The sequence below is a fragment of the Tachypleus tridentatus genome, chromosome 7, assembly GCF_004210375.1.
Source record: "Tachypleus tridentatus isolate NWPU-2018 chromosome 7, ASM421037v1, whole genome shotgun sequence".
Classification (NCBI taxonomy): domain Eukaryota; kingdom Metazoa; phylum Arthropoda; class Merostomata; order Xiphosura; family Limulidae; genus Tachypleus; species Tachypleus tridentatus.
Window position 1 is genome coordinate 12,037,441 of NC_134831.1, and position 27,173 is coordinate 12,064,613.

Sequence of the window (27,173 nt, forward strand, 5' to 3'; positions counted from 1 at the left end):
CATCACCACCCACCGCCAACTCTTGGACTACTCTTTTACCAACGAATAGTGGGATTGACCATCACATTATAACGCCCCCACGGCTGAAAGGGCGAGCATGTTTGGCGCGACGGGGATGCAAACCCGCGACCCTCGGATTACTAGTCGCACGCCTTAACACGCTTGGCCATGCCGGGCGCAAAAGATAGACATAGAGGATGCCCGGAATTGAACCGGGGACCTCTCGATCTGCAGTCGAATGCTCTACCACTGAGTTATACCCTCTCTTATTATTTCTGGAATGAAATAGGTATTCACGCCATTCCATACAAATACATTCCGGTCAAGTCGTTAGATAGATCATGACCAGTTGTGGCTACATGGACTCTGGTGAGACACCAACTTCATTTTGATATAAAGTACGTAACTTCTACATATGTTAGAGTTCTGAATAGAACTTGACCTTCCAAGCTTGTGCGCAACGGCCGAATACCTGTCGAGACACAAACAAAGATCTGAATACGTATTTGTTGATTTCGTCCTAATTCGATTAATAGTTCTCAAAATACATTTTACTTTTATATCTCAAGAACATTTGTTTTGTTTCTCATTTGTTTACCTGCTTTCAATATTATAAAATAGTGGAAAATATTATTAAGTATAAGATGTAGCATATTAAACCTAATTATGGAAAAATAGTTCCATTATTATTATTTTTCTTTCTTTGATTGAAAAGCGTTACTATGGGAGACGCTTTAACATAAGTTGAAATCTATGGCACCAAGAAAATCGAAGACGCTTAAATCATAAAACTAACGACTGTGTTTTGTAGACATCTTTTTATATTTCGTCTGAACACAGTATTTACTTCTGAATTAAACAGTAGAAACCTGTATAAGCTTTAGAAGAAAAATCGATTTAGTTTGAAGTTGTGTACATTATAGATTAAGAAGGTTGCTATGATTAAGAACTAAGTGTAAAGAACGAAGCTTATAGATTTTATAACATGTAAACAACTGTCTGTGAATAAGCTGACAGATACATAATATGAACGTTGAATATTTAGTTTATCCTGCATGATAAACGTAATTTAAAATGCTGTATTTTTATTACGAAATTTAAATACAATTAAAAAAGAAAATAAATGAACATAATATATATTGTTTTGTGACAGACATGGCTAGCAGAAGGACTTAATCTGTGTGGCTTCACAACAATATATTTTACATTGGATAATATGTTTAGACGATGTTTAGGGACATTTGCGTGTTCCTACTTCAGGTCGACGAGGTAAGTTTTTTTGTGAGGATCTGACGTGTTTCTGGCTGAGGCTATTTTGTGATCTGTGTTCCTACGAGATGGTGATTCGTTTTTATGATTGGTCCTTTTTTCTGTTCTAATCTAATCTACAAATTGCGGGTTGGGACCAACATTAACAGAGACAAAGAATCAGAAGTCAAAAATTTCTCCCAATATTTTGTCGTTGTCCCAGCGACCTGAAGAGAGAACATATAAATGTTTCTGAATGTCTTCGGAACTTCATAATTAAAGTAAGATAACAAACAGTAAAAATTTCCCTGAACCATAATTCTTTTTTTCTATAGATTCGATTCTTCTTCAAAATTATATCTTATTGTTGCATTTCACCCAATCTGTAATATTGAAAAATATGGAAACTGCTTATGTGTTTCTGAGGGCAAAGCAGCACAGTGGGCTATATGCGCGACGCTCTTTTAGCCCTCAAGTTTAGCCACCAGAAACCTGCTGCTAGTAATAAGAACTTACATGTTTGCACTGATAATTTACGTTGTTCATCAAAATAATTACACTAGTAACAGCGTCAATCACTCTGTTACAGTTCTCTCACATTCCATGACATAAGAAAAACTCTTTTAATACATTCATTGTTACACATTCTGGCTCTAACCCTGACGTTTCATAACGTAACAGCTTCAATCAATCTGTCACAGTTCTCTCACATTTCATGACATCAGAAAAACTCTTTCAATACATTCATTGTTACACATTCTGGCTCTAACCCTGACGTTTCATAACGTAACAGCTTCAATCAATCTGTCACAGTTCTCTCACATTTCATGACATCAGAAAAACTCTTTCAATACATTCATTGCTACACATTCTGGTTCTTACCCTGACGTTTCATAACGTAACAGCTTCAATCAATCTGTCATAGTTCTCTCACATTTCAATGGCGGAAAGATGGAAGAAATAAAAATTTCGTTTTTATTATTATATGGAGAGTAAAAGGTCGTTGCTTCCAAATCTATTACTAAGAAAAGAAAAAAAAAAATTCTGAAAATATAATTGACTTGAATTTTAACAGTTTTGCACGAAACGGTTGTATGTTTTTCGTTTTTTTTCTTTGTGAAGGACTTGTTTGTTGATTATATTTGAAAGATATCAATGCCGCAAAAAGACCCGGATATAAACAAAAAACCAAAGACATGGTGAGTGAGACAATGAAAACGTTTATTAGGTGATATTTGTGTTTAATAGAATCCACTAACTGGCAATAGACATAAAATGTTCATGTTAGTTCTCCGGCATTTATTAGTAGCTGTGGATTTGGTTGAACTGTGTAAACAAACCACAATATAACAATCGAAGGAATATAACTTGTTCTAAAGTATTATAATGAACATGTTTTTCTGTAGATGAACTCTGACAATATTGTTAAGCACCGTTTATAATGTGCTACACGTTAGTTAGTCAAACAGCCTAGAATTAGATCACGTGTTGATAGTTGACGTGTATTAAATTGTTTGCTTATAAAAACGTGCTAAAGTGATCGAAACTTACTTAGATTTTATTTATTTGAGCTAGACAAACAACATTATAAAAAACATAACAAAACTGGCCATATTATAAGATTCTAGTAGCTTATTACCGTTGTCACAAGCTGTTTTAAAGTTGGGAATAAACCAATTATGAACGGTAATTTAAATACCTGGAATATGTAGTTGTTTATTTGTACTCGAGGATTTTGACGTGAGAAACAAGAATACAGGGTCAGAATTCACGAAACATTAATTAATACCCTGGAGCATATGAACGACGACTAGAAACGATTATTAAATACTTTTGCACTATGCATAATAGCTATCAGTAAGGTCGCAATTTAGCTTAAGTCGTGGAAAGTGGTTAAGTTCTAACTTAAGTTCTGTAAAATAGTCAGGTTCTAATTTAAGTTGTGTAACGTAGTTAAATTCTAACTTAAGTTGTGTAAAATAGTTAGATTCTAACTTAAGTTTTGTAAAGTAGTTATGTTCTAACCTAAGTTCTGTAAAGTAGTCATGTTCTAACCTAAGTTCTGTAAAGTAATCATGTTCTAACTTAAGTTCTTAAAATAGTCAGTTCTAGCTTAAGTTTTGTAAATTAGTCGTGTTCTAACTTAAGTTCTGTGAAGTAGTCAGGTTCTAACTTAAGTTTTGTAAAGTAGTCATGCTGTAACTTAAGTTCTGTAGCACTTAAGTCATGTTGTAACTTAAGTTTTGTAAAGTAGTCAGGTTCTAACTTGAGTTGTGTAAAGCAGTTAGATTCTAACTTGAGTTCTGTAAAGTAGTCAGGTTCTAACTTAAGTTATATAGAATGGTCAGGTTCCAACTTAACATATGTAAAACAGTCAGGCTCTAATCTATTGCAAATGTAGTGGGAGTTTAGTTAGAGAAATGTAGGGTAGATAATTTTTTTTTTTTCCCTAATGAATACCTAGAATTATAGTCACAAAGATAACGCTAAACCTAATGTTGTGGTTACACTGATAACGCTTCCGTACCGCTGTAGTCACATAGATAACGCTAAATCTAATATTGTGATCACACTGATAACGCTTCTCTACCGATGTAGTCATACAGATAAGGTTCATCCAACGTTATGGTTACTCAGATTATGCTAACTTAGCATCAAAGTCATACATATAACCCTCGCCAACGTTATGGTCATATAGATGACGCTGTCCTAGCGTTATGACCACACAGATAATGTTCTCTTAGCATTACAGCCACAGAGATAACGCACATTTAGTTACAGCAATTCAGACAACGTTCCTGACAGTCTAAACACGATACTACTTTACGACAAACTTATATGACAGTTGTCTAAATCTTGTTTTATTTATGACAAATTTAACACCAAATTGTCTTCTGGGGGCCGAAAAGGCATTATGTGACATCAAGGACTTAAACCAGAGAAAATAATTTTTATTAACATTGATAATATTTCAGAGTTAAATTTCTAGTTGAAATTTGAAGCCTGCTCTGAATCTTTGTACAATATTTCAGTGATTTGCATTTAAAAACGAAAGGAACATTGGTCATAGTCTTGTAGCTAATTTGTCATACTACTGAGGCGTTATAAAATCAACAGTCAGTCTCATTACCTGGTTGAAACTACAGTAGAAATCTTTGATGACAGAGGGCAATGATGGTTGGCTATCTTTACTTTGGCCATTAGCTAAAAACTGAGTATAGTTATATTTAAACTATAAGGTTCTCTGATATTGCCGTTTCATCTACACGCGAGTATTGTGTAGTTAAGGTCGAAAAACTAAAACTAAACACAGCAGAGTGACATATTTACTGGCTTAGATGTATGCTTGGTTTGTAAGTATCATTATGTGTCATTAGAATGTCACATATCTGTCATCAAAAGATTTCATCTGTAAAGAGCTCAGAAGTTTATATATCAATAAAAGTAATACAAGTAGAAATAAAGCACTACAGATATATTAGTGCTAGAGTAGATATATTTAATTGTCTCTTAGGTTTCGGGAAGGAAACCAAAATTTTGGCGGTACTGTCACATCGTTTTTTGATTAGTAAGTTCTTACCTTTTATTTAAGATCGCCAGAGTCAAAACCGTGTCAAAATTATACACTGGGAGCGAAGTCTTAGGAAAGTAAAGGTTATTTTGTCGTTAAATCGTGTGAAGTAAGAAGCATGCAATTAAAAGTATTGCATGTTAAAGTGCAAACCAAAGTGAAAACCTAAGGCAGTAAAACCAAGCTGAAATAAAGAAACCTAGCGAGTTAAAAGTAGAACTGTCTATTGAGTTAAAAATCTATTGAAACGAAAATCAAAGTAAAGTAAAAGTTAAACTGAATTGAAAACTCCCTAAAATAAAAGTCAAACTGGGGTGAAAGCTAGTGAAATAAAAGAATTAAATTGAGAAGAAAATCTGATGAAATGAATGTTAAGCTGTGGTGGAAAACCTAGTAAGATAAAACTCAAACTGAGATGAAAACATAATGAAATAAAGGTCAAATTGAGGTGACAACCGAGTGAAATAAAATTTAAACTGAGGTGAACAATCAGTGAGATAAAGGTTAAACTGAGACGAAAGCACATAGAAATAAAGATCAAACTAAGATGAAGAACTTAGTGAGATAAAAGGCAAACAGAGAAACCTAGTGAGATAAAGGGCAAATTGAGGAAAAGATCCAGAGAAATAAAGATCAAACTGAAATGAGAAACCTAGTGAGATAAAGGTCAAAGTGAGGTGAAAACTTAGTAAGATAAATTTCAAACTGAGGTGAAAACCTAGTTGGAATAAATATCAAACTGATATAAATAATTCGTGAAGTAAAAGCCAGATTAACTTGAAAAACTAGTGAAATAAAAGTCATACTTGAAAGTACAGAAATAACAAATATGAAAACTGGTTATTAGTTGAGCTTGTAATCTGTTTGTTATTAAGCACAAAGTTACACATGGAGGCTTGTTTTTTCTTTGTCTCAACAAGTATTGAAACCATATTTTTAGCCTTTTAAACACCTAGACTTCTTTACCCACAGTGGGGCTGTATGAATCATCCACAAAGAAGTTGATAAGCGAAACATTAATCAAATTGGGTATTTTTTGTTCTGAAGTCTCATGCTTGCTTCTAAAGTTTTAGAAATTGAGTAAATTAAATATTGTTTTTCGGGAAGTATCGAAGATAATGCCGATCAAGCTTCATAGTCCCCATAAAAGCTGGAAGGCGAAAGACTGGATAGACGAATTTTCTTTCAAAGACAAGTCACAGTTGTTTTCATTGTGTTTATTATATTATCTTACATTAGACAGCATAAAATAATGTTAGATAACGGTAGTAGCTGTGTGTATTTTTCGCCGATATTACAAATAAACATAGAATAATTCTGATATGTATGAATCATCCAATCAAATTGCTGTAAAGAAACATTAAACGTGTTTGTTTTACAATCTATCACAGACGAGTTGCTAAGGGAATAAAATGACAGAAAGCAGGAATCTAATTACTGTTATGATGTCCATGATAGAAGTATAGTTGTTGAGAAATATAAATGTATACATAATTTTGTTCACACGAAACAAGGAATCATAATATATGTATACAATAATACATATGGGAAAATATTTATATCATTTAACAAGATTTAATGTTTGCGACTGCAAGAGCGCCCCGTGCAGGTCCGGACTTTCTTCTTTTCGGATATTGATTATAACTGTACGTTTGATGGTAAACGCACGGATACTTTGCTGCTGATTGGTCAGTCAATATCATTTCTACTGGGTCAGAAGATCCCGGATGTTCAACTCAAACGACTGTTCCTATCAGCTGAGTCGTCCACAGAGCAGATGGGCTACAAGACTTGCGAAAAACCGGTTTTCTTGTGCGAGCGCAAAATCTCGAGACCATCGTTACGGTCAGGTGGAAATTCATTACGGTTAATAACGTGCCAGAAGAGATCGCGTAAGTAGACATTTTTGGTCGCGCGTCTCCTTGTAAGTCAGAAAGGAGTAATGAAGACTTTTAACAGTGGACTTTACACTGAAATGTGTGGACGAGAAGTGAAGTTCATTCCCGAAGAAGTGTGAGTACGGAAATACGGCTTAACTGATGACTGCAACGACAGAGAACGTCTGGTGACTAATACGTAATCACAATAATACGTTGTAAACAAGTTCATCGACTTTTTGTGATTTTTTTGTTCTTGTTGTCAAAGCTTGGCTCTCCCTTGATCAGTTAGTTAACAGAGAGAATAATTTTTAACCGTGAAACCGGCCGTCAAAGTAGCTTGACCCAATTCTATAAGAAGCTACATCTTCACCACCTGCTGTTCGGAGCAGAAAGTTTTGTTTACAGTACTGTTCACGGTGTTGTTATCTTCTTACAAAGGCCTAACCAATCGGAATTGAATGCGTCATTTTTTATTCAGTTAAAGTAGAAATATTTTCCTAAGTACCATTTTCCTAAGTATCGCAACACACATTCAACTTCAAGATCACTGTTACACATAGGAAAGGTAAGACAGTCTATGATGTCCTAGATTTAGTATTCCATATTTTAACATTTAAGAAATTAAACTTTCATCTTCATAACTTGTAACGACGTAGCTTGGTTGATACTCAACAAAAAGACGGTCAAATGTTGTGTTTTTCACTGATTTTTTTTTACCCAATGGCTTTCTTGTAGACTTTCGGATTATACTATAAAAAATGTAGAAAATTTTTCGTTCGGTAAATTTTTTCTTTAAGTAAGATATGGGCCTGGCATGGCCTAGCGCGTTAAGGCGTGCGCTTCGTAATCTGAGGGTCGCGGGTTCGCGCCCGAGTCGCGCCAAACATGCTCGACCTCCCAACCGTGGGGGCGTTATAATGTGACGGTCAATCCCACTATTCGTTGGTAAAAGAGTAGCCCAAGAGTTGGTGGTGGGTGGTGATGACTAGCTGCCTTCCCTCTAGTCTTACACTGCTAAATTAGGGACGGCTAGCACAGATAGCCCTCGAGTAGCTTTGTGCGAAATTCCAAGAAAACAAACAAACATTAAGTAAGATATTGGAATTAGACCTGAAGCGTATTACAAGCAAGATTGACACCAGTAATTACTACACGATATATGCAACGAAATTAAAAAAATGTAGACATATCAGCTTCTTGGTAATCATACGAACTGACTTTTCAAACATCTTTTCTGCTTTTTAACTGGATTTACTGAAATAATATGTGTGCGTATTGTATATGAGAACATACACATTTTAACAACGCATGGCTAGAGGTGACCCAGTCTTTGGTTCTGCTCCTTACAGAATCTTAGCATGTTCAATTTTTAAATAAACTTAACTAAGATGTTGTTATTACTACTTATATAAAAAAATTGTTGAGAGAAAAGTTATTAACAATTTTGATGAGGTTTAAAAAAACATATATGACGAGCAAGAAATTGAGCCGCTGTATTTTATCTAGTTCTTAAACAGATTATGGCTGTTTGCTCTAGCCGTCCCCAGTTTAGCAGCGTAAGATTAGAGTGAAGGCAGCCAGTCATCACCACCCACTGCCAATTCTTAAGCTGCTCTTTTGCTAAGAATAGTGGAATTGACCGTAACATTATAACGCCCCCACGGCTAAAAGGGCGAGCATGTTTGGAGGCGACGGGGATTCGAACCTGGAACCCTCGGATTACGAGTCGAATGCCTTAACCACCTGGTCATGTCGGGCCGTTAAGCAGATATATGGTTTAAATTTTTGGCTTGTAATTAAAATATACATATACTAAATAACAGCAAGTGCCAGAGTTTGAAAGTTTGTGAAAATTGTATCAGTTAATAGCACCTGTAACAATTAATGAGAATTAGAGAAATAAAATGACAAATATTAGAATGTTGAAAGTAAGTCACAAAAAATAAGTATATTAATCTCGTACGAGGAAACGTGATTTATTTCCTTGTCTACTATTTCATCCACATTCCTCAGTTTATCATTGTTTCCACTTACTTAAGGGCCCTGTCCCTCGCTGGTACAGCGGTAAGTCTACGGATATACAACGCTAAAACCAGGGTGTCGATTCCCCTCGGTGGACTCAGCAGATAGCCTAATGTGGCTTTGCTATAAGAAAATCACAAAATCACTTAAGGGTCCTCCATTGGTATAGCGGTAATTCTAAGGATTTACAACACTAAAATCAGAGGTTCGATTCCCCTCGGTGGACTCAGCAGATACTCCAATGTAGCTTTACTATAAGAAAACACATATACTCTTACTTAAGGGTTTTTGTTGTTAAAAGATTTGGGCCCAGTATGGCTAAGTGGGTTAAGGCGTCGGAATCGGATAGTCGCGCGTTCGAATCCCCGTCATACTAAACATGCTCGCTCTTTCAGCCGTGGGGGCCTTATAATGTTATGGCCAATCCCACTATTGGCTGATAAGAGAGTAGTCCAAGAGTTGGCGGGGTGTGAGGACTTACACTGCTAAATTAGGAATGGCTAGTGCATACAACCCTTGTGTAGCGTTGCGCGAAATTCAAAAACAAATGTTTAATGCGCCCTCTATATTCAGTGTTTATATTAGAAATTTTTTTATAAAATATTTGAATAATGTGGTAAGAAAGAAAAAAAATCTTTATTTATTTTATAACTTATAATTAATACTCTTTATTGACGTAACTCCAGTATAAATTTTATTATCTATAACAGTGATTACATATAAAGAAAATTATGGAATTGCACAAGTTAATTTTGATATATTTTTCTTCATAACCATAATTATTTTAATATTCCAGTATTTATTATTGAACCTAATTAGTTTTACGCTTGGGATTGACAGAAGGATAAATATAATAATTAATTTTATTTGATCATTGGTCCGGCATGGCCAAGCGTGTTAAGTCGTGCGACTCGTAATCTGAGGGTCGCGGGTTCGCATCCCCGTCGCGCCAAACATACTCGCCCTTTCAGCCGTGGGGGCGTTATAATGTGACGGTCAATCCCACTATTCGTTGGTAAAAGAGTAGCCCAAGAGTTGGCGGTGGGTGGTAATGACTAGCTGCCTTCCCTCTAGTCTTACATTGGTAAATTAGGGACGGCGAGCACAGATAGCCCTCGAGTAGCTTTGTGCGAATTTTAAAAACAAACAAACAAACAAAACAATTTGATAATTATTACTAGGTGGCGTTTAAAACATAACTCGAAATAAAGTATTTGCTTATTAATTCTTTAACCTAGTTATTACCATGTTTGGGATCGATAAAAGGATATAAATAATAATTAGTTTTATCTTAACATTATTACTAGGTGGCGTTCGAAACATGGCTTGAAATAATGTGCTTGCTTATTATTTCTTCAACCTAGTTAATACCATGCTCTGGATCAACAAAAGCATATGGATGTACTTACGACTGAATAACAAAATTATTCAAAATTTTTATTCAGTACCAGAGTGCTGTGACATCTGAGTACAGTGTTCATTGATATACACGAGGAAATGTTGAGGTACATGATAAAATAAGGCTTGATTTTAAAAGTTTTACGCAAAGCCATATAAGGAGCTGTCGATGTGTAGTTATCCCTAATTCTGAACGGATAGACTAGAGTAAAAGCAGCTAGTTAGCAGCAGGTACTGCCATCACTTTGGCTACACTCATCTGATAGAATAATGGGTTTTGATCTTCACTAATAGCGCAATCATGGCTCAAAAATGAAGAGTGTGTTTCTATAGCAACTGTATGTGAAAATAAACCCTCTACTTCTCAGCCTAGTACCCAAACATCTTGGCCATTACCCGACCTATCAGAACTAATGAGCTTAAATTGTTGTTCGTGCATTAGAAACTAAGTTAATAAATTAATATGTCGACATCGAGTTTTTCAAGTTTCATATTTTTCCCTGATTACATTGGATCTTCACAGCTGTTAATTAACCCCTGTTATAAAATATTTAGCGCTTAAAATATCATAAAACACTTTTTTGGAAACTGCGGCAGCTTCTGTAAGGTTTAAGAATATAACAAAACTTCTTATTTCATGTCTCTTTCAATCTCGTGATAGAATAAGATAAATTAAAAAAGGTTTTTTTTAAACCTTGAGAACCCATAAGTTCATCAACAGCTGAATCATATGAAACCCATTACTGGTTTTCTAACACTTTAGTTTTCGGGTGTGTCTCAGTAGTAAGGTGAAACGATATTATAAACTTAGATTCTAGAATGAAAACAAACAAACCAACACCAACAAAATAATAATATTTTTTAAACTCCATACTGAGGACTAATAAATTGTGTGTACTGGAAGATGATCATTTAATATTTGTAGGAAACCCGGTGTAGTTAAAGAAATTCTAAAAGTTTTGTTCCGAATGTTCACTGAGGCAAGGTTCCTGAAGTTCTTTTTCAAGTTCAGCTACAGTGTGCAATATGACTTTCTGTTCGGCTTGATTACTGATCACAGAATGAATGTTATCTGTGCTTTTATTATAGACTAAGAAAGCTGTTTGCTTGTTTTATACAAAACGCAGTGTTCGTTCTACGAAGAAACCTCAATAGTATCATGGCTTTATAATTTCTGGATAGATTCACTGTCACTTAATAAAGGACATATAGTTTAATGTAATTCTTTGTATTGTATGGAGCACAGTGGATTTCCTCCTTACTGTATATATAACACATAGTTTAATTTAGCTGTTTCTATTGTATGGAACACGAAGCACATCACAGAGATATTAGAATTTTTCTTTTTGGTTGTTTAAGTAAGGTGACATAAAAGTGTTATACATTTGATGTGTCTAGTAAGTTCAGGTTTACAGAAGACATAGTTTAATGTAATTCTTTGTACTCTATGGAAGACAGTATATGTATTACCAATCGTGTGTTTAGTAAATATAGTTTAATGTGATTATTTGTACTCTGTGGAACACAGTAGATTTCTTGATTATTGTGTGTATAGAACATATAACTTAATACGATTCTTTACTCCTTATGGAACACAATAGATTTCTTACTTATTGTATATATTGATCATATAGTTAATGTAATTCTTTGTACTCTACTGTACTCATTAGATTTTTAGAATTTTACATGTGTAGAACATATATTTTAAAGTTATTCCATGTACTGTATGAAACACAGTAGACTTCTAAACTATGAATGTATAGTATATATAATATAATATGGCCCTTTGTACTGTATGGAACACAGTAGATATCTTTCTTATTCTAGGTACAGAACATATACTTTAATATGATTCTTTGTACTGTATGGAACATCATATATTTCTTGCTTATTGTACGTATAGAACTTATAGTTTAAAGTGATTTTTTGTACTCTGTGAAACATGGTAGATTTATCTCATTGTTTGTATAGAACATATAGTTTAAAGAAATTGTTTGTACAGTATGGAACACATTAGGTCTCTTGCTTATTTTATGTATAGAACATGTAGTTTAATGTGATTCATTGTATTGTATGGAAAACAGTAGATCTCATACTAATTGTAGGTATAGAAGATATAGTTTAAAGTGATTCTTTGTACTGTATGGAACACAGTAGATTTCTTGCTTTTTGAATGTATAGAACATATATTTAATATTTTTTGTACTCTATGGAAAAAGGTACATTTCTTAATTTTTTTTATAGAACATATTGTTTAAGGTGATTCTTTCTACTCTGTAGAACACAGTTGATTTCTTGCTTATTCTGTGTATAGAACATACATTTGAATATGATTCTTTGCTCTATATAGAACACAGTAGATTTTTTACTTATTATATGTATAGAACATATAGTTTAATGTAATCCTTTGTACTGAATCGAACACAGTAGATATTTTGGTTATTGTTGATATAGAACATACAGTTTAATGTGAGTCTTTGTACTTTATAGAATCCAGTATATTTCTTCCTTATTATATGTACAGGATATACAGTTTATTGTGATTCTTTGTACTCTATGGAGCACAATAGACTTGGCTCATGTATGTATAGAACATATAGTTTAGTGTGATTTATTGTAGTGAATGGAACAGAGTAGATTTCTTCCTTATTATATGCTTAAGATCTTTTGTTCAATGAGATTCTTTGTGCTGTATGGAACACAGTATATTTCTTGTATACTGTATGTATAGAGCTTATACTTTAATAAGATTCTTTGTACTGCATATAACACAGTAGATTTCTTTCTTATTGTATGTATAGGATATATAGTTTGTTGTGATTCTTTGTATTATATGGAACACAACAGAATTGTCTTATTGTATGCATAGAACATAAAGTTTAATGTGATATATTGTACTGTATGGAAAACATAGATTTCATGCTTATTATAAGTATAGAACATATAGTTTAAAGTGATTATTTGTACGGTATGAAACACAGTAGATTTCTTGCTTATTATTTGTATAGAACATATAGTTTTATGTGATTCTTTGTTCTCTATGGTACACAGTAGATTTCTTACTTATTGTTTATATAGATCATACAGTTAATGTGATTCTTTGTACTCTATGTTACCCATTAGATTTTTTGCATATTACATGTTTAGAACATATAGTTTAATATTGTTCCTTGTATTGTATGGAAACAGTATTTTTCTTCTTTATTCTATGTATAAGATGTATAGTTTAATGTGAACCTTTGTACTGTATGGAACACAGTAGATTTCTGCTCATTCTATGTATAGAACATTTGCTTTAATATGAGTCTTTGTACTGTATGGAACATATTAGGTTTCTTCCTTATTTTATGTATAGAACATATAGTTTAAGGTAATTCTTTGTACTGTATGGAAGACAGTATATATATCACTTATTATGCGTTTAGTAAATTTAGTTTTATGTGATTATTTGTACTCTGTGGGACACAGTAGCTTTCTTGCTTATTGTATATATAAATCATATAGTTAATGTGACTATTTGTAATCTATGGTATCCATTCGATTCTTCGAAAATTACATGTGTAGAACATACAGTTTAAAGTTATTCCTTGTACTGTATGAAACGCAGTAGATTTCTAAACTATTGAATGTATAGGATATATAGTTTAATGTGACCCTTTGTACTGTATAGATCACACTAAATATCTTGCTTATTCAAGGTATAGAACATATACTTTAATATGAATCTTTAGACGGTATGGAATTAGTAGGTTTTTTGCTTATCGTATGTATAAATCCTATACTTTAATGTGATTCTTTGTTTGTATGGAACACAGTATATTTCTTACTTATTGTATGTGTGGAACATATAGTTTAATGTAATTCTTTGTGCTGTGTGGAATACAGTAGATTCCATGCTTATTAATTATATCTAACACATAGTTTAATGTGATTCTTTGCATTGTATGGTACACAGTAGATTTCTTGCTTATTGTTTGTGTAGATCTTCTAGTTAAAGTGATTATTTTTACTGTATGGAACACAGTAGAGTTCTTCGCTATTGGTTGTATAGTTTAATGTAATTCTTTGTACTTTGTGGAACACAGTAGATTTCTTACTTATTATAAGTATAGAACATATAGTTGAATGTGATTATTTGTACTGTATAGAACACAGTATATTTCTTTTTTATTCTATGTATAAAAATAGTTTAATGTAATTCTTGGTACCCTACTGAACACAGTATATTTCTTCCTTATTCTTTATACATAACATATAGTTTAATGTGATTCTTTGCAATGTATGGAACACAGTAGATTTGTTACTTATTGTATGTATAGAATATTAGTTTAATGTGATTGTTTGTGTTGAATGGAACACAGTAGATTTCTTACTTATTGTATTTGTAGAACATATTGTTTAAAGTAATTTTCTGTACTCTATGAAACGCAGTATATTTCTTACTTGTTGTTCATATAGAACATATGGTTTAATGTGATTCTTTGCAATGTATGGAACACAGTTGATTTCTTGCTTATTTTTTACATAGAACACATAGTTGAATATGATTCTTTGCACTGTAAGGAATACAGTAGATTTCTTACTTATTGTATGTATAGATCATATAGTTTTATTTGATTTCTTGTGTTGTACGAAACACAGTAGATTTCTTGCGTATTGTGTGTAAAGAAGATAGAGTTTAATGTGATTTTTTTGTATTGTATGGAAGACGGTAGATTTCTTCTTTGTTGTATGTATAAAATATACAGTTTAATGTGATTATTTGTAATGAATGGAAGAGAGTAGATTTATTCCTTATTGTATGTATAAGATATTTTGTTTAATGAGATTCTTTGTGCTGTATGGAACATAGTAAGTTTCTTACTTATTGTATGAATAGAAATTATTGTTTAATGTGATTCTCTGTACTCTATGGAATACGGTAGATTTGTTGTTCATTGTGTGTATAGATCATGTAGTTAATGTGATTTATTGTTGGTTATGGAACCCATTAGATTTTTCGCGTATTGTATGTATAGAACATGTAGGTTAATGTGATTCTTTGCACTTTGTGGAATATAGTATATTTTTTCTTATCATATGTATAGAACATATATTTTAATGTGATTCTTTTTTACTTATGTAGTATAATTTCGAAAGTATCTCGATAATTATTTAGAAATCTACTCAACTGGTGTGAAACGTTTGAATCTTTGGCTGGTATGAAAGTTTGAACATTTTACTAGTATAAAAGTTTGAATAACTGGCTAGTGTGAGGAAGTCTGATTCCTCGGCTGGTGTGAAAAATTTGACATTAAGTATTGAAAGAAAACAAAACGTCATTATCTTTGTGCCAGTGTGGAACAAAAGAATAGAAACATGTCGTGAGATAAAGATATGAACAACTGAACGTTATAAGAGAATTTCTAATCTGAAAGATGCCTAATGGTTTGGTGTTTTGAATTTTCTGCAAAGCTACTCGATGGCTATCTGCGCTAGCCGTGTCTAATTTAGAAGTGTAAGATTAGAGGGAAGGCAGCTAGTCATCACCACCCCTACAGCCAACTCTTGGGTTATTCTTTTACCAACATTATAACGCCCCCATGGTTGAAAGGGCGAGTATTTTTGGTGTGACGGTGATTCGAACCCGCGACCCTCAGATTACGAGCTGAGTACCTTAACCACCTGACCCTGCCGGACCTAGTCAAATGTTACGTTTAAGATGTAATCTGTGTAATCAGATGTAACGTGTAAGTTGTAATCTGTGAGTCAAATGTTATGCTCAAGATGTATTATGTTTAGTAAAATGATACGCCTAACGTAATTTTTATGTTTACATGTCCCGAATAAGTTTTAATTTGTATAGCTACACGTTACACACAAAAGATGTTCACCTTATTCTTGGAATTAATAAATTTTATTTTTAAACATTTATTCAAGTTTTATATGAAAAAGATAGTTTATTTCTTAGCGTGTAATGATATTATTTCTAAATTAATTATGTCACACACACAAACATGAGGATAAGAAAAGGGTTGTCTTACTTTTGTTGAATCATAACGAAAAATTGAAATAAAATTAATATAGTTCAATGTTTCGATTCTAATCTGACTAGAATAAGATATTTTTGTGTTTTTTCTACTTGTTGACGCTTCACTTTCTATATTTATTGCAAAGTCATCAAAGGTAACAAATCACAGAAAGATATTATATTTAGAGCTTTCCAGCTGTCGTGACAAATAAAAGAAGAACAAACCTTCTATTATTCTACCGTGTCATCTTGTGTGTACAGTTTGTACTTGAGTCCCAGAAAACAAACAAAAAAGTTAATAAAAAGCGACACACCAACCAATACTTGTCAGTTGGTTCACGAATTATTTGCTGTCAAAATTTCTGTTCTTTCAAAATTGCTTTCTGTAGGACGTTTATTAAAAGCCGGTCTCCTTTAAAATAGTTTCGTCATGCTCTATATACGACGGGTATTATACTACTGTTGGTCATAAGTAATGTTTTTACTGGAAGCCCTGTTTTAGTCATTAATATAAAAAATTTTATAACAACAACTGGCAGAATCAATATGACTTTGGTGTCACTTCGATAGGTAGATTATTGTCTCGTGAGCTTGAGATATTTAAGTTAATAATCTCGGGACGGTGGAAACAAATACGAATTAAACGAAATGAATCACATGTTTGTTATTACGTTAATTAAGAAAAATAAGATGAAAGAGTTTTGGAAAGTTATAATTTATTATATTTCGATTCTTCTCTATCATAAAATTGCCGAGCGTGGCCCTGGTGCCGAACTGTAGACCGAAGGTGCCAAGATTCAAGACGTTATGCTGCTGTGGGTGCGTTATAAGCGTGAAAGTCGATTTTGTTGCTTTGTTCAAAATAGGTCAAAATCCTTTTAGCGGCAGGTGCTACCAACTGGTTGCCTTCCTTCTGGTTAGCAGTACAAGAATTCAAACTTACTGGCTACTCTGACCTGATCTTTAAACCAATGTGCTCATGTAGTGTTGATTTGAATTGTGATTTATTACAAAATAAATATCTGTGATACACGTAATTAGCCAAAAACTTTAAAAAGTAAAACATTTAACAAACTTCCCATTGTTAACCTTATGAATTCGTTATAGATATTTTCTTTTTTATAGTTATTTTTGTTATTTTAGAATCTTGATAAACCCAATGATGCCTCGATCAATCTCTAACTTTATAAGCTTAATATTCTACAAATCATGCCATCAATAAACACATAAAAAACATATATTATTGGTACATTATAAAGATTTTGAATGGTAAGTTTTTGTTGTTTTTTCAGAATGTAGTTGCTTTTCAATTAAATACATCACAACCAGTAGATGCATTAGTTTAAAATCACTATTCGAATATACCTGTGTATACATTGTTGACAATTACAGAACTGACATTGTAAACTCTTAAGATTATTTATAAGAATCAAAACACTAAGTTTAATTAAACGTTTTACTATTATTCATTTGGATCTCCACGAGAAGCTGAAAAACCACAACAAGAAAACAACATACAGAAAAAAGCCTGCATGAGAATAATGTTACATCTTTGTGTTTTATTTTATATCATCACAAGGTAGTGTTATATTATCGTGTTTTATATTATGTCATCACAGGGTAATGTTATATTATCGTGTTTTATTTTATATCATCACAGGGTAATATTATATTATCGTGTTTTATTTTATATCATCACACAGTAATGTTATATTATCATAATTTATTTTATATCATCACAGGGCAGTGTTATATTATCGTGTTTTATTTTATATCATCACAGGGTAATGTTATATTATCGTGATTTATTTTATATCATCACGGGATAGTGTTATATTATCAAAATTTATTTTATATCATCACAGGACAGTGTTATATTATCGTGTTTTATTTTATATCATCACAGGGTAATGTTATATTATAGTGTTTTATTTTATATCATCACAGGGCAGTGTAATATTATTGTGTTTTATTTTATGTCATCACAGGGTAGTGTTATATTATCATGACTTATTTTATATCATCACAGGATAGTGTTATATTATCATGATTTATTTTATACCATCACAGGGTAGTATTATATTATCGTGTTTTATTTTATATCATTACAGGGTAATGTTATATTATCATGATTTATTTTATACCATCACAGGGTAGTATTATATTATCGTTTTTTAATTTTATATCATCACAGGGTAATGTTATCTTATCTTGATTTATTTTATATCATCACAGGGTAATGTTATACTATCGTGTTTTATTTTATATCATCACAGGGTAATATTATATTATCGTGTTTTATTTTATTTCATCACAGTGTAATATTATATTATCGTATTTTATTTTATATCATCACAGGGTAATGTTATATTATCATAATTTATTTTATATCATCACAGGGCAGTGCTATATTATCATGATTTATTTTATACCATCACAGGGTAGTATTATATTATCGTGTTTTATTTTATATCATCACAGGGTAATGTTATATTATCATCATTTATTTTATATCATCACAGGATAGTGTTATATTATCGTGATTTATTTTATATCATCACGGGATAGTGTTATATTATCGTGATTTATTTTATATCATCACAGGGTAATGTTATACTATCGTGTTTTATTTTATATCATCACAGGGTAATATTATATTATCGTGTTTTATTTTATATCATCACAGGGTAATGTTATATTATCATGATTTATTTTATACCATCACAGGGTAGTATTATATTATCGTGTTTTATTTTATGTCATTACAGGGTAGTGTTATATTATCATGACTTATTGTATATCATCATAGGATAGTGTTATATTATTGTGTTTTATTTTGTATCGTCACAGGGTAATGTTATATTATCGTGATTTATTTTATATCATCACAGGGTAATATTATATTATCGTATTTTATTTTATGTCATCACAGGGTAATGTTATATTATCATGATTTATTTTATATCATCACAGGGTAGTATTATATTATCGTGTTTTATTTTATACCATCACAGGGTAATGTTATATTATCATGATTTATTTTATATCATCACAGGGCTTTGTTATATTATCATTTTTTAATTTTATATCATCACAGGGTAATGTTATATTATCGTGTATTATTTTATATCATCACAGGATACTGTTATAGTATTCTTTTTTATTTTATATAATTAAGTGTTAGTGTTATATTATCCTGTTTTATTTTATATCATCATATTTTACTTTATATCCTCGGAGTTAGTGTTGTATTATCATGTTTTATTTTATATCATATCAGGGTAGTGTTATATAATCGTGTTTTGTTATATATCATATCAGGGTAAAATGATGCCAATATTGTATAATGTTGTACTAATATATTGTATTGTAATATTAACCCAACACAAGTAGCATTATAAAACTGATTTTTACCTTTATATAGACACAGTATACCCTATCGATGCAGTGCGTTGTTCAGTTAGTGACATCAGACAAATTTTCACTGAACAAACGAACTTTTTTTTCACAATTAAAGAACAAGTTGGTAGTTTAGGAAATGAAAGTCGGAAATAACACATTAACAGCTACTTTAACCTCTTAAGAAGTCAGAAACACAGCTGCTGTAATATATTAAGAAAAGTCAGGTTACGTTTCTCGTTGATGGAATAAATTATTGTGTTTGCATATTTTTCAACATTTGATATTATATAACTAGGTATTTCTTATAATGACGTATATGTCTATATTTGATTGTTTATTTGTTTTTTAAATTTCGCACAAAGCTACTCAAGGGCTATCTGTGTTAGCCGTCCCTAATTTAGTAGTGTAAGACTAGAGGGAAGGTAGCTAGTCATCACCACCCACCGCCAACTCTTGGGCTACTCATTTACCAACGAATAGTGGAATTGACCGTCACCTTATAACACCCCCGTGGCTGAAAGGGCGAGCCTGTTTGGCACGACAGGGATGCGAACCCGCGACCCTCAGATTGTCTATATTTGAAGCTGGATTTGCTTTAATAAGTTAAACTATAAGCTAATGTCATTTATCTGAATATATTGTTAGATATACAATACAAATAAAGCAACAGATACAAGTAATTTGGATATCACAGTCGTATTAATGGAGTAACGGGTAACCAAGACATATTCCCAAAACTCAACACATAACGTTTCCTGATCCATTTGAATCCGATGCTTGTTAGCATTATTTTAAATATTTTGATAAATTTATTATACCAGTTTAGCAGCAGGTAGGTGGACATTTTACTTGATAAATCCACAAAATAATATCATATCATTTGTTTTGTTTTTTATGTACGCGCTGGTCTCAAGAATACGCTAGGCCTTAAATTACAACAACTCTAATGTGTGTAAAATGAAAGCGCTTTACCTACTTTATAAACGACTTTATACAATACAGCATAGAATAATACCTATAGGTCCTGCGAGGTTATCAAAAGCAACGAATCGCGTGTAAAATTGGTAATATATTTGTGTTTGGACTCGGTTGCTATGTTACTTAATATTGTATGTGTTTAATGAAGGTAAAAATGTTCTGCTAGTATTGTTTGATTTGTTTCCTGTCTGTCTCAACGTTGCATACTCATGTAATCTCTGACTTTGACTGATATTAAACGTGAATGGCAAAGATATATATATAATAAACTTTTTTATACTATAGAAACGATATATACGTACCTATATTTCTTATTTTGATTTACAATGGTATCTGAAAAATAAAACAACCTATTATTTATATTTGTCATAATATATTAGTGTTAGGTATATTATATTTTTAACATTGTATTTTTTATTTAGTACCTTAATGATTTTAAAAATTTAGAATAATATATAATAATAGTAATTCAACCACACTATGTTCTTCCTATCTATTGCTGAAGACTCGTTTCGCCCAATCCAGCGTCTACAAGCCGACTGAGACACAACGAACACACTGATGGTCGGAACACTAGTTATATAAGTCCTTTCTCATGGAAACTTCTTACGGTGTGAAGCCTTTTACAAGTTTGGTTTGGTTTGTTTTGAATTTTGCGCAAAGCTACATGAAGGCTATCTGCGCTAGCTTGTCCCTAATTTAGCAGTGTAAAACTAGAGGGAAGGCAGCTCGTCATCACCATCTACCGTCAACTCTTGGGCTACTCTTTTACCAACGAATAGTGGGATTGACCGTCACATTACAACGATCCCACGGCTGAAAGGGCGAGCATGTTTGGTATGACGGGGACTCGAATCCGCGATCCTCGGATCACGAGTCGAATGCCTTAACCAAGTTAGGCCTATTACTTCCTTCAATACTATGTGATTTATTTAATGTGATTCAAGAACTATTATTATATGCTCTTCTAATTTTAAAAAAATATTTTTACTAATACGTAACGCAGAATGAATTTATAAAATTATTAGGCCTATTTGTACCTAGATATCAGATAAGAGAGATTTAAAAACATAGCGAGCTGTTTATTAAAACACAATTAAGTTCTTTAAGTAAGGGTGATGAATGTAAATGGAATAAAAGATGTAAAAATACGAAATGTGACACACAGTGACTGGATAACATGAACACTCAACTCGCAATGTGAGGTTGCGGATTGAAACCCAGTGTCAAAACAAACAGACAAACAGAAGAAAAATTAAGAGTAAATGTGTAAGTTTATTGTAGGATTTGATTTCCAAATATTTGAATAAATTATTTAAAAAATCATATGCACATGAAATTTTCGTTAAGCATTTTATTCGTTCTTTAAACAAAACACTGCTCACATGGCTACTCTTAACCAATTAGCAGGAGTAAATAGAACTGTTGTAACAATCTTACAACTGAAAGGGCGGAACTTCATTAGCGGCACTTCGTAAATGGAAACTTGGAGTTTTAGTCTAAAGACTGAGTCTAACATTCTAATTTTTAGGCCAGTCTAACAGAAGAAGAGCATTACTAAATTTAGTACCGTGTTGTTGTTTTTTCGCTATATCGACAACACTGGATAAACAAATACATATAATCTAAGTGTGGGGATTTATATCACAAGACTGAGTATTCGATCCCTGCGAAAAACATATCTCAGGTAGTCAAATGCAGCTCTATGATAAACTAGACATTACTTGGCCATTTATAGCCCAGTGGTTAGCGTGTAGGACTGTAGATTGGAATCCTTCACGCTAACCATTAGATTTTAGGGTAGACGAATTGTGTCTCCTTGCCACAAATAAATAAACACAAACGCTTAATATTCTGAAACATTGGTACGCAGTAAGAGTGACTTTTAAATTCCACTGTTCGGTTAGACACGACTAGACGAGGAGTTGGCGGCGAGTGTTGTTTATTAGCTGTATTCTTTTTGGTTTATTTGTTCAAAATATGGGATAGCAATTCGCCGATAGACGTTGTGTAAATTCGTGCGGAAATTCGAAACAAAATAATTTTATCTTCAACATGAAATTCTTTCACCTTCAAACAGCTCTGGCCCAACGTGGCCAGGTGGTCAGGGCGCTAAACTCGTGACCTAAGAGTCGCGGGTTCGGATTCCTGTTACACCAAACATGCTCACCCTTAAAGCCGTGGAGGCGTCATTATGTTGTGGTCATTCCCACTATTCACTCATAAAAGAGTAGCCCAAGAGTTAGCGGTGGTTCGTGATGACTAGCTACCTTCACTCTGGTCTTACGCTACTAAATTAGGGACTGCTAGTGCGGATAGCCCTCGTGTATAGCTTTTAGCGAAATTCAAAAACAAACAAACATCAAAGATCTTACGTGAATCTAAATAAACAGTTCTATGTGGATTTGAATTCTTTTATCGCTCTGAACTTATCCCCTTTATCGGAGTGAATAAAACCTGTGGATGAAAATGAGAGAACGTTGTAAATATATTTTTGTAAGGGAGTGCCAATGCCTGTATTGTAAACAATAAAACCGGGACAAGCCATATTTTGTTCATCATCATGTGAAGTCCATTTGTTTTTAACATGCTACTAGCTGATAACGGCCCTAGAAGCAGCTTCTGTTTCAGGTTTATATATAATCTCAAAAAGTTATCGAACTACATAAATGGTTGCTTTATGAATTATTAATTACATTATTGGACTGACTATGAATTATTGATATTAACTATACTATCGGTTTCATTATGGGTTATTAACTACACTGGTAGTTTCATTATGAGTTATTAACTACACTGATAGTTTCGTTATGGGTTATTAACTACATTGATAGTTTTGTTATGGGTTATTAACTACACTGGTAGTTTCATTATTAGTTATTAACTACACTGATAGTTTTGTTATGAGTTATTAACTACACTGATATTTTCATTATTGATTGTTAACTGCTTCATTGGTTTCATTATGGATTCAAACTATACTACTGGTTTCATTATGGACTCTGATAACATATAACTCTATTTCTTTTTCCTGGGCAGAAAGTGTTATTTCCCAACTGCTTATACCTAAAGTAAGTGGAAAATACCTATTTTTTTCTTCAAACTTTGCTTTTTTGACCTGGGTAATGAAATTTTCAAATTTACCCATTTTCCAGAACATTCCAGGTAGATTCAGTGCTCAGTAGCTGATAGATAATTTTCTCGAACTTACAAGAATTTTCAAGAACCTTTTAGAATTTTCTAGAACTTTCCATAGTAATATATATATGCAGGAGCCATCACTCACCACTTCAATTTAGTTTTAGTTGCTTAAGGGAACATATAGACCTATCCAAGCAGGCTTTACCAGGTTTCCCTGTTATCTTTGCCTTTGGGACAGCAGGGACACGCAGCGCACTACAACAGGAAGCACTGGCCACGACTGAGTGAGTTCTCTGTGGGAAGGCATAACATCAATCAAGAGCTACTAGTGGACCTCCAGAAGGTGTTGTTTCCACTATTGCACATAAAATTGGGTCTTATGAAACAATTTCTCACAGCTCTTGATAAGGAGTCTGCAGCCTTTAAGTACCTTCGAGACTTCTTCCCTAAGATGTCAGAGGCGAAGGTCAAAACCGGTGTCTTCGTTGGACCACAAATAAAGGAGATCCTGGAGTGCACAGGATTCCCCAAGAACCTTAGTAGAGAGGGAAATAAAGCTTGGGGCAGCTTTGTCGCGGTGGTTCGGGGCTTTTTGAGCAGTCACAAGGCCGAAAATTATGTGGAACAGGTTGAGGCTTTGGTGAAGAACTACGGCAAAATGGGCTGCAGGATGTCCCTGAAAGTCCATATCTTTGACGTTCATCTTCATAAATTCAAGCAGAACATGGGAGCATACTCAGAGGAGTACGCTTCCACCAAAATATACTGGACTTTGAATGCCGCTACCAAGGAGCGTATAACGAAAACATAGTGGGAGACTATATTTGAGGGCTGATACGTGAAAGTGATTTACATTACAGTTGCAAATCTCGAAAAACTACTCACTTCTAAACATTTTTGTTCATTTTTATATAATTCAATATAAATAGATGTAACTCTTGATTTATATGTTGTTTTATTCAAACCTTATGTAAACGAAAATGTGCAGATTTGCCCATTTGTACAGAGAAAATAGGTTAGTTTCAAAATTTCATTATTCAGGTCACAAAAGCAAAGTTTGAAGGGAATAATGGCCGTTTTATGTACTTTTACAACATAAGCAGTTAAGAAATAACACATACTGTCCAGGAACAAAATTTGTGTTACATAGTGTAATGAACGGTTTGATATTTTTATAACTACACATATAAAGTTTAAGGTTAAAACCAGTATAAATGTTCGTAGCATACAGAATATTATTTTAACTTGCGCACTGATGAGAAAGTGATCGAAATTCGATTGGACACGTGTTCACGTGCAAGTGTGATTCAGTCGTAGCACTTACCCTGGAAGATCATGCATCGTAATCAATTGAAAAAAAAAAGAACTCGTGACACTGCATAAGTTCACAAAATACGTCTTTTGTTAACCATTCAAGCAGAGAGAGACACGTAATAACCAGTTCGGTCTAAATAGGTACACATTTTGAAAACAATGAGTAGAGAATTATGAACAGTGGAAACAAAATTTCCTCACCATTGTGACAATACCTGTAAAGCACAGTATGTAGATATAATTGGTTATTAGTAACAACAGAGTTTGGTACATTATATCTTACATCGTGTAGAATAAGGAGAATTCAGGTAATTCTGGTTGTGAAGTCAAAAAACCGCGTTCGTAATATGAGTAAAATGAAGTAAGATATGCAGATTTTCCCTAAGAAAGCCGGAATGTAGTTAATTAATGAATGTAAATGCTGTGTAACTGGGAAAACTGTAGTAAAAGCTACAGTCATTAAAAAAACCCTCAGGTCTTCACCTCAACCATCGAGAGATAATATCCAGTGTAAAAACTGTTGACCAACAATGAATGACTGTAAAAGCTGCAAGTTACTAGAACAGCGAAATAAATAGCATAGTTTATTTATATTTTTTCTGGCAATAAACACATAAAGTAATGTCCATTTATTATTGTACGATTCTTATGCACGTGGTGTTTTTAATATACTATCTTTACGTGAATAATAATAGATATTACATAATGTGTAACATAATGATATAAATGGTATAAGTGTCATAATATCCTGGTTAAAAATATTCACACATTGATGGCGTATTATTTCGGTGTTACACTTTTTTCTAATCAGATGGTAAAAAATTCAGAAGTCAGTTTTTGTCTGTCTTATCAGATACGTAGCTGACAAATCAATTAAGTCAGCATTTATTGTCTGTCTGATCAGGTATTTAGCTTAAACATAAATTAAATAGCATGTCTGTCAGCCTAATCAGATACATTAGCTGACAACTCACTATAGCTGGTAGTTATTTTTAAATCGGTGATTAGCTCACAAATCATTCGTTCCATTCAAAGATTTTGTTCGATCTAATTAGATACACATCTAATAAATTACTGTAGTAACAAGTTTGGTTTAATCAGGTATATATTTAATAAACTACTGTAATAACCAGTTCGGTCTAAATAGGTACACATCTAATAAACTACTGTAATAACCAGTTCAGTTGAATTAGGTACACATCTAATAAAATACTAGTAACCATTACGGTCTAAATAACTTCACATCCAATAAGCCATTGTAGCAACTAGTTCGATCTAATCAGATACACATCTAATAAATCACTGTAGTAATCAGTTCGATCTAATCAGGTATACATCTAATATACCACTGTAGTAACCAGTTTGATTTAATCAGATACGTATTTCATAAAACACTATAATAACCAGTTTGTTCCAACCAGGAACTCAGCTAACAAATTACCACAGCAGCCTAGTTCTGCATGATAAGTCAGTGTTATGAATGGTGCCGATAGTTCTGCATGATAAGTCAGTGTTATGAATGGTGCCGATAGTTCTGCATGATAAGTCAGTGTTATGAATGGTGCCGATAGTTCTGCATGATAAGTCAGTGCTATGAATGGTGCCGATAGTTCTGCATGATAAGTCAGTGTTATGAATGGTGCCGATAGTTCTGCATGATAAGTCAGTGTTATGAATGGTGCCGATAGTTCTGCATGCAGAAGAATCTATAACAGAATTAATTTACGTTATTTTTCTCGCTCATATCTACTCCATACCCAACCGGTGGCATAACGTTAAGTAAGCCTGCAGGTTTATGACATAAAAAACTAGGTTTCAATACCCGTGGTGGAAAGAGAACAGATAGCCAGCCTGTTGTTCATGTTTGTGTCCAATAACAAACAAACAAACATTGACATTTAGGCAGTTACTTTAACTTGTTATTGATATCTAAGGATTTGGACCAAAATTACACATGATAAAATTATGAAGTTTAACCACAGAAAGTGGCGCATCGAATTTTTAATCCGTGGATATATTTTATTTATTTATTTTTTGAAATGTTTCACATGTAATTTTTATAAAGCAGAAGTGTAAAAGAAAAGGTTGTAGAACGACCGTTTTGTTGAATGGATGGACATTGGTTTAAAATTCTATCAGGTCATCTCTTAAGCAATGTCCGATTTTAGGTTCAAAAAATGAAAAGCATTTCAAACGCTTTTTTTTCTTT

At 32.9% G+C, this 27,173-nt stretch overlaps 1 non-coding gene and 1 pseudogene across 2 annotated transcripts in view; one reads left to right on the plus strand and one right to left on the minus strand.

Moving 5' to 3' along the window:
• Positions 1-27,173, plus strand: part of LOC143255123 (glutamate-gated chloride channel-like) — a 249,432-nt pseudogene that overhangs the window by 78,157 nt on the left and 144,102 nt on the right. The gene's annotated exons all lie outside the window — the stretch shown is intronic.
• Positions 193-264, minus strand: TRNAC-GCA (transfer RNA cysteine (anticodon GCA)). Its single transcript has one exon. It is a non-coding gene; the product is annotated as a tRNA-Cys (tRNA).